The following is a 5320-nucleotide window of genomic DNA, read 5'->3' on the forward strand; positions in this document are numbered from 1 at the left end:
ATATATTAAAATTAATTAAAATTAATAATTTGCATATATATTAATAAAAAGCATGACATCTTAGTAGTTTTCATGTATGTTGCATTCTCAGAGGAAATGAGTTTGAACCCCGGTTTAGAATTCGATTCACCAGATTTTTTTATATTTTTAAAATTACCTTTCATAGTGTGATCCCTGTTTATCACAAGAAATATTCTCCACATACAAGTTATTTTTTGATACTATAACACTCTAGTACACAGAGCTTTACGCTTAAGCCGTAAAACAGAAATGGTGTGGTATTACGACCTCTAAAATAAAAATACATATATATAGTAGTTGAAGAATATAATAATCAAAGAGTCTTAAAGGAAAACTTAAGCAAAAACGTGAAAAGAAAAGCGCAACACTCACATAATAGAAACTTGTATACGAAGGAAAAGTATATATGTATATATAATAAGAGCAGAATGTCAAAAGATACAGAATACCAAGCTTCGGGCTCAACCTGCGAAACTAAGGCTGGTCGGAGAATATTTACATATATATATATATATAATCCTAAAAAACTCAAGATAAACAGCTAGTTCTCCATCCCAACTTCGCTTGCAACCGGAACTCCAAACGCCTAGTAAGATGCCTCTCGACCTGCATTTGAAAATGACAATATATGTATAAAATGAGAATCAGGGGTTCTCAACATGGTAATGGTGCATGCATGCATAATATATAAGATCCCAGAAAAGCCAGAGGCAATCCTAAAACTCTGACGCTCAGAATTAAACTTAAAGAATAAGGTAAACCAGATTTTGGGTATATAATCTAAGGTTTTCAAGTTTATAACTCAAATCCTAACTTATCCCTTTGAATCCTGCTTCCTCCAACCCTTTGAAACATCGATGGAATAACCCTCGTCACTCCTACACCAGACAAGGGGCATCTCAGTTGCACAAACAAACAATACAGATGAAAAAATCACAGATAGAATGCAATTACAGCAGATAGAACATATAACAATTAAGCATAGATAATCAAATAGGCAAACCTAAGTAAAGCATATTCAAATAAAACAAACAAATGCATATGATGTACGCATGCCCTATGGCTAATGAGCTCATTTGTCAGTTATACAGCCGACCCTACATGTCTAGTAGCTAACCCAGACATTCTCTCTTTGTTGCGCACAAATATCTCAACACATCGGCTGACCGTTAGAAGGAGAGTACCCTGTCACCATTAGAGGGAATTGGTGCCCTGTCACCCTTACCACCAGAGAGAAAACATAAACATACTCATGATCAATCATCCTCAATCATGTCTCGTTTATCATACTCATTCAATATCAATCATTGATTATCAATTTTGTCATTATTAATAATATCATCATCATTTCTGCACTTCTTCGTGTCTACACACCATTATTTCAAAGCCTTTCTTCACTGCCAAGTGAACTCCTTCTCCCAGTTACCCCTCCCCTTATAATTAGGAACTTACTTTAGGACTTTAGAAGGTAACCATAGAGGTTTAGAAGTTAGAAATCATGTTTAATTCACAAAAATACAATGTTTTTCAAAATATGGTCCCGTGTACGTATGCCATGTTGCGCATACGCGGAGGTATCTTTTGCCCAACTCAAGTACGCAACCATTGCTCGCGTACGCGAGCCCCTCAAACAGTAGTGATCTCCCGCGTCACGTGGCTCTTGCCCGCGTATGCGAACCTTAAAAATCCCTCGTGCATACGCATGCACACACCCACTATGCGGGACGTTTGGACAGAACAAAACTTCCGCATCGCGTGTGTGTATGGCATACGCATGCCCCTCAGAAATGGTAAAAATCTGTTAAGTTCTACAAAAATTACTTTTACATACCAAACTTTCAATGCGCATAACTTTTTCGTTAAAAATCGCTTTTAGTCCGTTCTTCAAACGACATAAATTTCACGAATCCAATTTTTATTTGAAATAAGTTTGACAGAAATTGAGGGTTTGGAAGCTAAGTTATGACCCGCCAAAGTTTGGTCAAAAATTAAGATTTTACAAAAATATCCTAAACCTCTATTTTACCAAGAACCTCAACTCAAACCAATGTTTTACACTCCAAGACAATATTAAACAAGTTCAACATAGTTTTCCAATTATTCAACACCTTCCACAACACGCCAATTCTTAATCTCAGCAATTCCATTGTACCAGTTCTCAATCAAAAAATGCAATTTATCAATACCTCAACAATTATAACTCAAGAGCATCATTCTCATCAATCATCATCTCAAACTCATAACAAACTCAATATTTCACCAAAATTACTAACATTAGCAATTTCACAACATTCAACCTATTCTATGGTCAATTAGCCTAAGTTTTTACGATACATTATATATTATCTACGAGAAACCAAAATCATACCTTGGCCGATTTCTCTCTAATGCCCAGAATACCACAAACATCACAGTTCCACAAATGTTTCAAACACCAAAATGCACACCAACAGCAACTCAGCCCCCGTAGTCCAAAATCAAGCTTCTAACACCACCAATTTGGTCCCAACACACATAATCTAAACCAATACCAATTAATATCACACAAGAATCAACTTAGGGTTTGTAGTTATTAATTACTCCCAAGATTTCTCACCTTACTGGCAAAAATTGGGACAAAACCCAACAAGTCCACGGAAAGAAATAGTGAGGTACTTACCAAACTATAGTGAACTTTGTAGAGTTCGACGCGATAGTCGTGTGGCCACCGACGGTGCGACAATCGGAGCTCCAGATTGAAAGTCACTACTAGAAAAGTTATTACAGACAGATATTTCCGACGGATTTTATCCCACGGAAATACAGAGGGAATTTCAAAGGGATTTTTTATCGAAAAACAAAAAAATGGATTAGCATAAATTACAGACGGAAAAGAGAATCCGTCGATAATTCTGTCGGAAAAATAATTTTTTTTCCGTAGAAAATGGTTACAGACGAAAAATCCGTCTGTAACTAAATAGATAAAACGCTGCATTTTATTAAATTATTACAGACAAAAAATCCATCTGTAATTTAAATTTTCCGTCGGAAATATTAAATTAACCCTAATTTAACCTTAAGTGTCTCAAGCTTCAGTCACACTCCACACAAGCTTCTTCCTCTCTCTGTCGCACGAACAACTTCTCTCTGTCGTACGAACAGCTTCTTCTCTCCGTCGCACGAGCTTTTTCCGCCGTTGCCGCCGTTCGCGTCGCATGAGCTTCCTCCGCCGCCGCTCTCGTCGCATCTGCTCCCTTCATCGCCGTCGTCACAGAGCTCTCTCTTGTCGCGTTCGCTCCCTTAGTGAATTTCAGGTATACTCTGATTTTGTGATTCTGGTGCTTAGGGTTCAACTTTTCTGTGCCAATTTAGGTTTATCAAATTTTCTTAGCAATTTCTATCTTCTTGTTGCTGTTAATGCTGATTGAGCTTGTTGTAGGTTTATCAATTATTTTATTATCAGCGAAGAAAGAGATTTTTTGTCGGTCATTTCTGCAGCAATTTGTGAAACTCGGTGGTTGTTGTTGAATGGTGAAGCTTGGAATGATAGTTGACTCCATTGGTAACTTCTTCTCCAGCAAAGACCAGCTTCCATAATGTGACCCTGACATCGTCGTTGTAAGCTTTTTCTTTTTCTCGATTCCATTTTCTTCATTTAGAATTGATATCAACTTGTGATTTCTTGTTATCTATTGGTCGTGATTTCAGTCTTGATGTTTAGGTCAAAATCAAGTTAGCGCTTGCAATACGTTTAGGGTTTAGATATAAATCAATCACATATCTTTTGTTACTTTAGTTAAGGAGGAAGAATTGCAGCTTCTATGAAATAATTCCCTGTTATGATGGATCATTGTGTAATCAGTTAAAGCTATAGCTTGGAGCATGATATGTTTCATTCACAAAAGAAATTGTTGATAACAATTGAAACCTCCTTGTATTTTTATTGCTCCTTTGCTGCTTTTTATTACTCGAGTTTTTGTGCAGGGGTGTGAGAGAGAGGTTGCTGAGGTTGGGAAGCAATCCGATGAGTTCTTGCAAGAGTGTCTCCTGCAATTATCGTGGGCTCTTGTTCACTTCAAGGGTATGTTATAGTTGTCTAGAACAGAAATTTAATTTAGTTAATGGCTTCTTCTCTGATAATGCTTCTTCTCGGTAATTTTGCGTTTGGAGTATTAGCAGAATTTTTATTTCACTTATTTGATTATTTGATTTGTGTTTGTGATTTTGTGACTGTGTGTGTCCCATGAATGGTGAATTTGTTCCCCTTTGGCCAAAGTAGTTTTGTTCCCCAGATGCTGGTAATTTATTGCTTGTAATGTTTTAATATATATTAGAGAGTAAAGAAATAACATAAGTTTGATATATTGATATATTGATATATGTCTTTATGCAGGTTCAATATCCAAGTAGTAGTGATCTGACACACGTCAAAGATTCAAGGTTTGACTCGTTCATTATTTTGTTTTAAATGATTATATAGACTGTTTCTTCGCTTTTTCTATTTCCAATTTTATCCTGTCAGACAATATATGTCAATATGATCATCTTGTACATGCACTAACTCAGACTAAAAAATATAATGGACAAAAAAAATATAATCCTTGACAAAAAAAAGAAAGATAATTACTTGCAACTAGTTAAGTAAATTAATTAGGTATAAGCAACAAGTTTTTGCTTCCAAGAAAGCCTATAAGTTTATGCATTATTTGCATTCCCTCAAAGTTGAATAATTGAACTTATTATATATAGCATCAAGAACTGTAGCACTAAATGTTTTCTGATTAGGTAAGGTAGCAATAGTTGACTTTTTCAGTGGCAGCGAGAATTTCAGGCAAATAAACTGAGGCAAGACACTGCTTGACTATCAAATCCAATGATTCTGAGGATTCTTTAACTGATGGGAGCAGAAGTAACCTTTTGGAAGTTAATGGTTAGTATTTTTTGGTGCTCTCTATAATTCTTAAGTCTTTTGGGGCTTCCATGTTATTCCACTCAAGCATTCACCAGTGGTGTCACTATTTTCACTGTTTTCAAGTTTCAGAAGTAGATCACCATGAAAGACAAGTAGAGGAAGCTCAGCAGAAAGGATTGTCCCTCACTGATGGAGATAAGGTATAATTTTTTATATTAAATATAATTTTAATGAGTCTAATAACTAACTAGAGAAGCAGTTTCTGATAGTCAATTTCAATCAATTTCACTTTACTATTTCTTTTGGATTGCTTACTTGAAAAATTGAGGCCACATGCTTTTGATTATTTTTTTTCTTTATTTGTTTGTTTGGATCTTTAATTTCGAGTAGTTGTGCTATGATTTATGA

General features: G+C 35.6%; 1 long non-coding RNA gene across 2 annotated transcripts; it reads left to right on the plus strand.

Annotated features, from left to right (window-relative positions):
• Positions 4168 to 5114, plus strand: LOC107621654. Of its 2 annotated transcripts, none has more exons than XR_002355155.1 (4): positions 4168 to 4298; positions 4394 to 4440; positions 4814 to 4930; positions 5036 to 5114. It is a non-coding gene; the product is annotated as an uncharacterized LOC107621654 (long non-coding RNA). The 2 variants fall into 2 exon arrangements; XR_001615876.2 differs by having other exon boundaries at positions 4820 to 4930.

The sequence above is a fragment of the Arachis ipaensis genome, chromosome B10 (genome assembly GCF_000816755.2).
Source record: "Arachis ipaensis cultivar K30076 chromosome B10, Araip1.1, whole genome shotgun sequence".
NCBI lineage: Eukaryota > Viridiplantae > Streptophyta > Magnoliopsida > Fabales > Fabaceae > Arachis > Arachis ipaensis.